The sequence below is a fragment of the Lepidothrix coronata genome, unplaced genomic scaffold (assembly GCF_001604755.1).
Source record: "Lepidothrix coronata isolate B3197 unplaced genomic scaffold, Lepidothrix_coronata-1.0 Scaffold27, whole genome shotgun sequence".
Lineage (NCBI taxonomy): Eukaryota > Metazoa > Chordata > Aves > Passeriformes > Pipridae > Lepidothrix > Lepidothrix coronata.
The window spans coordinates 4,292,580-4,304,714 of record NW_016690207.1 but is presented as its reverse complement, the minus strand read 5'-3'; the positions used below and the strand labels follow the sequence as shown (position 1 = coordinate 4,304,714).

The following is a 12,135-nucleotide window of genomic DNA, read 5'->3' as shown; positions in this document are numbered from 1 at the left end:
GACAGTGCCAAGGAGCAGATGTTCTAGGGAACATCAACAAGCTACAAAAATCCACATATTAACTCAACACAAAGCTCCTGTTTCTCCTCTCATGGCTCATCTCCCAGCTGGGCACTCAAGTCAAGCTGCCAAATAAAATATGACTGTACACAATGGGTTAATTAACAAAGAGAGAAAGGTGAACATTAGCCTGGCTTTGCATTTCCTAAATAAATGCATCAAGGACACTTAACTAGTGAGGGGAGGCCAAACATGAATTTTTCTTGTGACGAAAATTGCAGACTAAAGATGCCAAGGAAAGAAGCAAAACTTCCAGCTATTTTAGAAAAGCAGCCACGGTATCCAAAGAAAGTGCAAAATGAAAACTGCCCATACAGAAGTTAACAAAAGCTAATTACGCTCTCGCATAGAAGGAGAGTGTTTAGAGAAAAGCAGGATTTGTAAAGAGCATTGTGGTGGATTTTGAAAAATTACTTTTCCCTGTCAAAAGATACCTAGTAAGGAACATCCAGTTCGTATTATAACAGCTCTGCAATTTGCTACTTTATTTTCAATGCTCTCCCTATTCAGTCTTAGAAAGCCTTGAATTCTTATGCACTATCAGCTATATAATTAATGTGGCTATTAATATAATTAATACAACATGTTGCTTTATCAAAGTCAAAATTAATTCCCAGGAAACTGAGTTGTGATAAATTCACAATAAGGAAAAAAAAAAAAATTAAATTATCAGAATAACCCATTTCAACATTTTCTTTAAAACTGAAGTCTGCTTTAAAGACTTTATTTCAAAACGTGAAATCGTTCAGGGTTTTTCCACATGGACTATGCGAGTTATAAACATGCATCATTTTAACTGACCCAGCCTAACCCTGGTGGGAGGGAGTGCCCTGGTCTAGGAAAGCACTCAAGGGTTTCATTTTTTCTCCCCGTTCATTATCAGAAGTAGATTTAAAATAACGTTAGAGGACAGGAAAATTATTTCTTCCCCTGTGTTAGAAAGGACCGACCGAACACGCTGTTCAAACCCACAGATCTTTAATATCAGCAATCTGCTAAGTGCTAATTTGTCAACACAAAACCTTTCATCTCCAAGGTTCCCAAAACACTTCATTTGCTCGAGAGTCACTCGTCCCACCACAGTAAGATTCATATTATCCACATGGCGCCGCGAGCAGGAGCTTTGGGTTCCTCTTCCCCTCTAAGAAGGGCTCCTCCAGGAGTCAGGCAACTAATTACCACTCAAGTCAATGAATTAACCCTGTCCCTGACTGCTCTGTGACTTTCAAGGTGCTTTTTAGAGGGAACAGCAGGCTGGGGTCCTTCCCATCAGAAAACTCTATTATATGGATCTTCAAAAAACCTCATTACTACAAAGCCACGAGCATTCAATCCCATTAATAAAACACATCGGTATATAATTATAATATTAGGCACTTAAATTGCAGTTTTCATCTGCTGCTCTCAAAAGTATTTTACCACAGTAAATTAAGTCCCCCCTAATTTGGGCCGGTCAGAGTCTTGCATTTGAAGCTTTTCCTCAAGGAGGATTTGATTTTGTGTCGGGAAGGAAAATGGCAGAAAGGATCTGTTCTTCCTCAAAACCCTCATTTCCTTCTGGTGAGGGGTATGGAGTGGGGAAAACCCACCCCGAATCTATGAAGTGCTATGGGGGTGAAGAGTTAAAATGCTGCCAAGAGAGGAATGGCAATGAACCCATAAACTTTTCTGGAGGCAGCAAAATGTTTTTGCAGGACGTGTTCGCTCATCGCCCCTCGTCGCACTGGGGTTCTCCAGCTCGCACCCTCATACCGGGGGATAAGCAAGACAAAAAACGAAACAAAACCACCCTGGGACCCACTTTTCTTCTCTGAAGGGATCTCCAAACTTGGAATCACCAGCTTTTCCTAAGAGCTGCACCCTGGGTTTGGGCTGGAGGGAGGAAGCCACGCTTAGTGCAAGCTGACAGCGGCATCGCCCTTGACTAGATGGAGGATGACAGCGGCTCCTCCGGAGTCACATCTTGGCCCATGCTGGAACAAATATGCTTCCAGCAGGCAATGAAGCCGAGTAAATCAGAGATGACAATAAAAGTATCGAGGAAATTGCCCGTCTGGGAGACAGAGCACACCCAGCACACAAGGTTCAGCTTTAATTTGCAAGGAGACCCGTGCGCTCGAGAGGTTGTGGCAGGAGCACCAGTGTAAATGATATCACCACGGGCACCCAACGGGCAGCTGGCTCCCCAAACTATTAGCTGGTAACACCAATCCTCAGTAATTCCAGCTATTAAAAACAACTTAAAGAGGACTCAGATCTCATTTTGCAGAGAGCACAGGGGTCTCGATGACTATTTTTAAAGTTTTCCTGCACTGGAGTTAACAGTCTATGGCTTTGATATGTTCAGCTGCTGTGCTGCTTCTTCCAGGTTTATTAAATTTACAAGCAGAGAGACAGGATGGCTTGTTATTTTTCCCAAAGAATCCCCAGAAAAAAAGGGCAAAGCTTCTCAGGCATAAATCCAATCTGCAAACTCAGAAACCATGGGGGTCCTGGAGACCCCCTCCTCAAGACCACGCAACAAATCAGATAATTGTTGTTACATGCACACATTTATTCAAATTTCAAAAGAATTATTATATATGTGGTACCTCCACAAACACACCCATTTTAGATACATACACTGACAACAGTAAACAGATTAAATGTAACATTCCAGTGCAGTGGGGAAGGGTTAACCTGCATGGCAGTAAGGGATAAATGCCACAGCAGCACCCACCTTTGGGCACTAGCAAGTATCCCAAGCCCCTTTTATTCAACAATTATTTATCCCCTCTGAAGGAGGGACTTGGTTGTGACACCTTAGAGGCCCAGGCTGGAAAGACTGCTGAAAACACAACAGAAAATAGATATATTTTCCCCTATTCATGACCAAAAAGCTCTTTTCCCCTGATACTGCTTTTCAAACAGCTCTCATTACAATTAAACCCTTTTTTATTGCATCTGGAGAGTTTTTACAGCCCATTCTCACATGTGTTTGATGACCAGGTGGCTCATGGGATGATGCATCTCCAGGGGTCACTTGGTACTTCTGTGCTCTGTGTGAAGGGAGATTCTCCCTCGTCACAGGTAAGAGGATTTAATGTTGTTCATCACAGACCAGCGCAGACGCTCCCTGAAGTGTCTGGATAAAACCCCATTAAATCCATCCCGCTTTTTACAAACCATGAGAAAGAAGAAGAAAGGACAAGGCCAGGCACAAACCACCAACATCTATTGTGCATCTCGACGGGAAGAGTCTGGGCTCCAGGGACATTTTTCTTTTGGCACTTATTGTCTTCTAAACTCCACAATCTATACAATAGCTATGTTTGTAATCACTCGAAAATTTTCAATTAAATGTAAAAAACCAGAAACAAGTAAATCTATTCTCTCTTTTGACTGTTCTATTGATTAAAATGGATGCCTGAGCTGCGGCCACTGAACCATGAAAAGCAATCTGTCTTGGATGGGTAAGAGATCGTTAGGAAATCGTTGTGCTGAGGCAAGAATAACTGTGCATGTACACACACGTGTGGGGCTGGGCACAGACCCCCACATGCTACCACGCAATAAGCCACCTGCAAGGAAGGAATAAAATTGTGTCTATGTATTTCAGTATCAAGTTCAAAGCAATCCGAGGTGTTAGCCTGTCACAAAGACCTCTTCTCGTTTTCTAAGTTTCATCATTTCCCTCGGCAGCAAAACTTGGTCTCTGTCGCTGCAGAGCGGAAAAAAAAAACCACAAAAACCACGAGGTGGGAGAAGAGAAACCTCAAGGTCTGCCATGTGTTACAAGCTCCAAGAGCAATGAAACCACTTCTTAGGCCATTAGGAGATTGTCAAGCGGATGACAAGGAGATCCTCCAGCTGATGTTTCACCTTCCCCTTTCGTCCCTGTCCTTTCAGGGAGAAGTGGAAGATGTTAAACATCACCAGGAACACTTAGTTCCGCACAGCCTGGCTGGTTGGGGTGTGAGTTAACCTAAGGCAAGGCAAAGGAGGGAAAAACTTCCCACATGAAGCTTTTCCCTTGAGCACTCACCACAGATTCCCAGACTGCAGCAGAGCTGTCTAATATTGGCTCTTAACAGCCACAGGAACAGATGGAGAACACTTCAGTCTACGCTGACAGTGCTCTGCTTTTTAAGCAAGACCATCCTGATATCAGCTCTATTTTATCTCAGCACCTCAAGCTGAAGCTTAAATTAACCAAACACTGGGGGTTTTTTTGTTATAACCAATCACCATCCCACAAGCCCTGGGGAGATCAGCAAATTCTCAGCCTTTGCAGGAAAAAGATCTTATTTGCTGGAGCCAGGGCATAGCCTGCTCCTCTCTAGGTATCCACACACCACCCAAGGGAAGAGCCCTAGAGAGAGGGCTGCAAAGCACAGTTCTGAGAAAACCTCTGCTGATCACAGCGATGCTCATCCTCCCCAACAGGAGCAGCAGGAAACTCCTTTCCAAAATCCACTTCCTAGCAGGACTGAGGCCCCAGCAGCTTTCTCCCACCAGCACAGGTCCAGCAGAGACGTGTCCTCATCTTAACAAGGGAGAGATCAAGAGCAGCCACCCTGCTGTCCGGGATCTCCAGGAGACCCAGGGATGCTGGGCAGGAGGAGCACTTGCCATTGACTGAGCCTGGAAGGCTGGGAGTGTTCATCAGAGCAGCGTTACTAATGAATTCAAAACTGAAACAAGCTGTCATTTAGGGATGAGGGGATCCCCACCTCCCCACACACTCATCCCTGGTATTTGCTAATGGGAAGAGCGAGGCACAACAGCAGATTCAGGCTGACTCATGCGGTTTGCACTTTTATCGGGTGCTTTTTTCCATCCCCCCCTCTCCAAAGTGCAAACAAAACATACAAACGGTGCTGAATGAGAAGGAATGTTTGGGAAATGGTGCTCCAAAGCATTTCTGTTCTATCTGTGTGTGTAAACTGTGAGGCCATGACTACACCTCACGCTCCAGGCAGCCACTGCCAGGGGGTCAGCACAGGGGTGCTCACAGACACTGGGGAGGGGCTTCAGGGAGAGCCCCCAAGTAATTAAAAGAAGTTATTACTGCTTTGATTTAAAGAAATTTAAAAAAAAGGAAGATAATGAAGATAATAAGTTTCAAATCCTCAAACTGGACAGGCCTAGAAAAGCCAGGTTTTACAGGGCAGTAAAACCACTCCTGCCATCCCCACACCACAAAATACCAGATAAAAACAGCAGCAAACACAAACTGGAGGGGATCTACAGAGCCCCAGACATGTGCAAGAGCACTCAGATATGTGCCCAAGAGGAGGCACTGAACGGGTTAGCATCTCTCAGATCCCTTAATATATTTTCCCTAATTAAGCTGTTCAATTCTCCAGCTTAAAGAGCTGCCGATAGCTGCTACAAATTGATTTATCTTTTGATGAAGGTAAAATTTGCTGGAAAAAATGAGAAGCAAACAACATATGGGTTTGGGAGGGATTAAATTACTTTGTCTTGTGTTAAGATTCAAACATATTCTGGAGGCAGGATGAGTCTCTTACAAGTAAATTGTTTTTATACTATATATCCATTTCTATGTAAACAGAAGGATACTCATTTACACATCCACCTACAATAGCTGCTAGGTAGCAGAAGTATATCCTTAAGAGCCAGATGAGATCCCAAGCTCTCAGTGGGCACACACACGCAAAAATAAAAAGCAATCATCCTGCAAACAGCCCCGAGGGACAGGAAAAAAAGCCTTCTGGAAAAACAAGCAATCCAACCATAATAGATATGGGCTGAAGCAGCCTCGGCAGGGAGGGTCAGGGCTGGGTAACACGGTGGGGGTCAGGGCTCCAAAACTGCAATTGCAATTCCCAAACCATCCCCGCCTGGGAGCTGCAGTCCCCTCGGATGGCAGGAGCTTAGAGTTTACCACCTCCACTCCATTATTTTGTTTTACTCGTCAGTAAGAAATATAAGGTGAAGAGGGATAAATATTAAGAGCAAATCACAGCCAGCCTGGCAGGAGCGAGGAACAGCAGCAGCCAGCACAGGATAATTTGCTTGATCTCAAATGAGGAGTTTCCCTGGTGGGATGGGGCATTATAACCTCAGCAAGTAAGAGAGGTGAGATGAGGAGTTGGCCTCTGCAGCTCCAGTATCACAACACACAGGGCTGCAAGCACTGATGTCCCCTCAAATACAGATCCTTCTCCTTTTCCTGGCAAAAGCCGTGCTCCTCTCACCCCTACAAGCAGCAAGGAATTTGGCTGAGTGCTTCCTCCCTCAAAACCAGCTTCAGACCATCCCCAGCACCACTGTCTCCAGCAAGGGAGTTAAAGACAGTTCAGAGTGAGGGATGCAGCCACAGCCATGGGGGGGTTGCATTTATTAACTGTTATTCCCCACATCCACTTTATCAGCTATTTTGGACACATGCATTCCCTACACAAGCACATGCCAGACAACTGAGAGCGGATAATTTGCCCAGACAGGCAGTAAATACATCCCATCTCATCCTTCCTCCTAGAATAATGTGCTTTCTAGTGTCACCTGTCATGTAAATCATCACCTTGCAATTTATCCTGAGCTACATTTCAACCGCTTCTGGACCTACAGGAAAATAAAGAAAGAAACAATCAGAAGGTCCAGTAACTCCTTCTGCAAAATAGGGATGCTTCTCCCCTGGCCAATATTTCAAATTTATTGAAGAGAAGACATCTACTGAATTTATGGCTTCCCAGGTGAATTTCCAACTCCTAGATTTAGAGGAGTCCTAGATTTTCTCCGAGCTGTACAGAAGACATTTACATAAGTTTTTGTGCAGCATTGAAGCTCATTCCTTCAGTCTATTCCTTTCTCACCATATGAGTATCCAGTAACTACCCACCTTGTGGTTACTGCAACTCAACAACTCAGAGGTGGATTTAAAAAATCCCACGAGTTGCATGAGAAATGAAATGCCTGTGATTTTCCCCACCACCACCACCCCTGGCATTTTTTCCTTAAAATCTTCCCACAGAACCGGAATCGAGTACAGAACTGGGGTTGATGGTGCTGCCTGGGCTGCAGCCTTCCCAAGGAACAACCACAAAATGATGTTTTCTCTCCGAAAAGTGAGCCCAGAAAAGCCTCCATGGGAATTTTCCACCAGAAACAAACAAACAAACCAACCAACCACAAAAAAACCCAAGGAATTTCCCCTGAACATCCTTTTGAAAAGTTCTAGTGGCAGGTTCTCTAGTGGAAGGTGTCCCTGGCCATGGCAGGGGTTTGGAACGAGATGAGCTTTAAGGTCCCTTCCAACGCAGACCATTCCATGAGTCTACCAATGTATTTCCGGCAGAAATTCCTCAAACCAGCCAGGCTTGCTGAAAAGGTTGGATTTAAGGAGGTATTTAGGCAGCTTAAGCTGGCTGGGGGTGCACAGTCCTGGGAGGACCCCTTTAATCTGTGTCCTCTGGCTGCAGAGAGAAAAAGCCTCCTGCGCATCTGTGCCTTCTCAATTTTGTGTTCAAAACACTTGAGAATCCCTCTTTTGTTCCTTGGCTGTCTCCCTTAATCCTTCCCTCAGTCATTATTCAATATTTGGTTTTGTGACTACATTATTTAACTTGGCGGAGCGTTTTGGGACGCAGCCTGAATAAAAGCCTCTATTTTTAAGCAGCGGAGGGGACCGACGCTCAGGCAGGGAGGAGACAGCACTGACAGCAAAGAGGAGACCAAAGCTTCACCCATCAAGAAAAAAAAAAAAAGGCAAAAAACCAAACACCTCTCCAGGGAAAAGTAGGCTGGCAGTCACAGCATCGTCATTCGAGGGAATAAATCAGCAAAGCAAACTCGGATGTCAGTAATTTTGTGACGCAGAAAATTGATTCGTACGTTACAATCAAGGAGCTCCTGCCTCCGTAATGTACGCTCGGCGTTTTTAACATAATTATTTGTGCAACAGTTTTAATGTTTGCAGCCTCCTCTGGCTGTCAACCTGGAAGTAAGTAGGGGGAGGAAAAAAAAAAATAAAATTTTAAAATACTCTTCTTCAGAGACAGGATTAAAGAGAGAGAGAGAAGGGAAAAAAAAAAAAAAATCAATCTCCGAGCAACCTCCTTTGTATTTTGTTGTGACAAGCCTGAATTTAAACAGCCTGCGAAGTCAAAACAACAGGAGAAATATCAATACACATTAATTTAATCAAGGAACACAATTCTGCCAGGCCAGGCCAAACTTGGCTTTGTTTCCTCCCCGGTTTCTGTGGGAGCTGATGACACCCCACCACCCCCCGAGGCCTCAGTGGTGACTGGGGGTCTCCTCAAAGGCCTTGAGCCCTCTCTCCATTTGGATGCCTTCCCATGCAGAAATCACAACTCCTGGTGATGCAGCACCCCACTCACACACCTCCCCCAAACCCCTCATTTTGCTGGCAAACCAGCCCCTGTTGGCCATCCTGCTGCATCCTTGCTGTGTGCCACGGAGCTTTCAAAGGACAGGCAGATAAAAGGGTAAACACGATAACAAAAACTCTTCTCCACCACACTTGACTCCGTCAAATCCCGGGCACAGCGCGACTCTTTGAAACAAGAATCTCATTAAGGAAGGCAGAGCTGAAAGGATGAAGCCCCCGCATACCAACCGCAGAAATCAGATGTACTTGACCTTTCAAATGAATGTACATTTTCTGAGTGACTGTTCGTGTCAGAGTAATTCAAACAGACACCTGATAATCCTCTTAAAAGGCTGAAATTTGGATACTGGACTGAGCACAATGCAGCAGGATCTGCGGGTGGCCTCGTCTCTGTGCTCGGCCCTGCCCTCGCCCCCAATTTCCCGAGGCACCTCCAAGTCTCGTCCCCTCCCCGGCCTTTCATGTCCCCCCACACACAGAGGAGATGTTTCAAGTCCAGAATTCATTAGCAAGGAAACGTCTTCTGTGCTGACACAGCTGGAAACGAAAAGCTGATGCTCCTTAACACAAATTAGGTGATTAAATACTTTGGATGGAAAAGATGTGCCTCAAAAGCAAGGCACAAGAAGGGGACCTCCTTCCAGACAGGCTCCAGCCACGCTGACTCCCATGTACAAGCTGAAGGACCCACTTAGGTCCTGCATGTTGTATATCAACATATGTCATGTGTGTCATGTTCCTAGAGAAACACATGAGGATTCCCAGAAAAGCCCAGTGGCTTCACAGGGAAACATTTACATGGTGAATGGCTGCAAATGGAGAGTTCACCAAGCTAGGGATATACTAATTACAGCCCAAAGGCTGTAAAAGAACACAGAGAGCAACTGCAAGGTTTCTTCATGGACAATGTTGCTGGAGAGGTCACCTGAATGAAATCCAGGTGTCTGTGGGGATCACATCCCCTTCAGAGTTTTTGGACATCCCGGTCAGATCCAGCTGCCTGCCTTGATCTACAGCTCCATTTCCACCAATAACTTCTGGGCTTTGTTTAGCACATCCATACAAAGAGAGGCAGAGATGCTCCCAAGCCTTTGAAATCAGAGACACTGGGGAGTCAACAACCCAACAAACAATGGAAGAAAAGGGGGTTTTGGTAGCTATTTGTGGCCTGTGTCTATGAACAGCTCCACAGATTGACAGACCATGCAGTCTGTCAGTCTAATAATGAGTTTCTTTTGAAAAACACCAAAAAACAACAGCTTAGCATTTGCAGTGGAATCCAGGGGTGTTTTCTGACTGGTAAGGAATCTGGAAGCACACCAGCCCCCTCCTGATGTCACAGTAACATCAGCCCCAGCCATGGCAGCTCATGCACACACATCCATTGCCAAGCAGGACAGGCACCTCATGGCTTTGTATCCTCTGGCAAGCCCTCCCCTTCCTCCTCCCCCTGAGCTCCCCAGCATCCAATGTTAATTAGCTAGTATTTGTTTACGTCGTTCCTGACCCTTTGCTTTTTGATTCCCACTGCAGCACATCAGCAGGTCCAGCACAGGATCCTGGAGGAGCATCACCTTTGCTGGGGGATGGAGGATGCAGCAGCCAGTGGCGAGGAGGGTGAGATTGGGGGGGCTGCACTGCTCCCTAGTCAGCCCCCAAACACACGGGAGAGGATGGAAAGAAATCTCTTGGAAAAGTCAAATGCAAGGGGATAAACCAGCTTATTTCACCAGCAATGTGCTCAAGCCCACCGCCCATGTAGGCACTGCTCCTGGGAGCTGCTTCTCCCTGTCCCAACCCTCCCGAGTTCCGGGGAATGGAGTTCATTTTGTGGATTCCCAACCAAACCTCCAAAGAACCACAAATTCCTACTCTGAACCAGCAGGCTGAGCCCCCTCACTGCAGCCTCTGAGCTCCAGCCTTGAAATGATTTCTTGTTTATCTGACGTTTCTCTGCAGGCCACCAGAAATACAGGGCCCTGCACACCTCCCAGCCCAGTGTGTGGGTCAAGAAACAGTGGGTGACACCAGGAGAAGCCAGCACCTCTCCTCCCACGGGGACTCATTCCTTTGTCCCCTTGCACGAGGTTCCCCCATGCTCCTCCCACGCTGTCCCCGAACCAGGACCCGCTCTGGCATGTGCCAGCAGCCACATCCCCCCCTGCCCGTGGACTCTCGGGCGTGTTTTTCACCCCTCCTCTCAACACTCCCTAAACAGCTCATGAATTTTATAAACTAAACTCATTGTAACCAAACCATGAAATTGCAAATTTAACTCAGTCAACAAACAAAGCTTTGGCAGGGAGCTGGGGCTGTCTGAGGCAGGGCTGCTGTGCTGCCTGGGCAGTGGGCAAGGTGGGAATCTGCTCCGAGGGGCACTGCATCCCGCTCCACCCCCTTGGCCACGGGGCAGTGCGGGTTGTGCAGGATGCAGGAGCATCACAGCCTACACAACCTCCCACCTACACCCAGCTCCTTCAGCAGTGCCAGCCACTCCCGCCACCCTTCCCCTTCCTGGCCATTCCCACTATGGATTCAAAAGCACAGCAAAGCCTCAGCAGCCCCAAGACCCTGGGCAAAGCCACCCTGCCCGGCCACAAGGGCTCTGCCGCAGCCCCCGGGTCCAACCAAGCCTGGCTGCTGCCTCCCCCTCGCCTGGCAGCACTGCACACACTCCGTCCATGTCCAGGGTGGCCGGGAGAGCCTCGTTAAGTTAATGGAGTGCTAATTAGCTGGCAGACCGAGGGGAGGGATTGAAGGCGCTGCCTCATTTGCTCGGTGGAATTGGGCCATTAAAATGAAGGGTGAGCAGTCTCGGGATGAGGTGGGGCGGCAGAGGCTGCCACGCTGCTGGAGGGACGAAGAGGGTCTCCCTGGGGGCAGCTGGGGCTACACAGACCATTTTTCCGGGGTGAAGATCAGCTTTTGGCACGGAGAGAGTGGGAACAAACTGCACCGAGGAGGACAACGGAGCACCACCAAAGTGATCTCCTCATCACCCTCACCATCTCCAGCGCTCAGCTTTGGAGCCCCACCAGTACAGACACCCACAACAACCCTTCTTCCCTCCATCCACAACACCCAGTGGCCAAAGGCACTTGCTCCAGGTGGGAAAAGTGGAGCAATACCTGCTGGAGTGCAGCATGTCCTCACCAGGCTCCTGCCAACATACCAATGCCACCTCCTTCCAAGCAAGCACGGTGCCACAGGGTGTTTCTATGGCAACAAGCATCTCCAATACAGCCGGCACCGAGACTCCAGCACCGTTCTGCTGACACCAGGAGCCACGGTCCCACCAGCTCTCCATGCTCTGCAGCTCCAGGAAGGGCTCCCAGGACAAAACTCAGCCTTTGAGAGGCTTCAGCACTGACTTAGCACTCCTTTTCCAGGGTGGTCACGGCACCGTGACCTTCACGGATAACACTCAGTCTCCAGGTAGGAGCAAATGCGGGAAGGACACAACGTCCCTCCCATGGACATCACCCCTCCTGCAGCACCAAGTCCTTGGCTTGCAGCTGGCCCTGGCACCAGCAGCCCTGCAAGCTCCCACCCCCGAGAGCAGCAGCAGAGCTGGGGTCATCAGTCACGGCGTCGTGCTATAGGCAGCCTTAAATCCCAGGCCTACCTTCCCATCGATCTCCTCAGCTCCGTGAAATTAAGAAAAACGCAAGACAAACAGAAGCGAACGTCCCCGGGCAGGCTGGAGAGAGGCAACC

The 12,135-nt window shown here is 47.6% G+C and overlaps 1 protein-coding gene across 2 annotated transcripts in view; it reads right to left on the bottom strand.

Moving 5' to 3' along the window:
* OPCML (opioid binding protein/cell adhesion molecule like) overlaps positions 1-11,624 on the bottom strand; it is a 331,383-nt gene extending 319,759 nt beyond the window's left edge. Inside the window, exons 1-2 of one of the 2 annotated variants that reach the window (XM_017809777.1) lie at positions 11,548-11,587; positions 6,590-6,630 (exon numbers count right to left, since the gene is read on the bottom strand). The gene's annotated coding sequence lies outside the window, so the exon portion shown is untranslated. Of the gene's footprint in view, positions 1-6,589; positions 6,631-11,547 lie in introns of both variants that reach the window. The other variant, XM_017809778.1, reaches the window with a different exon arrangement.
* Positions 11,625-12,135: the final 511 nt, after the last annotated feature.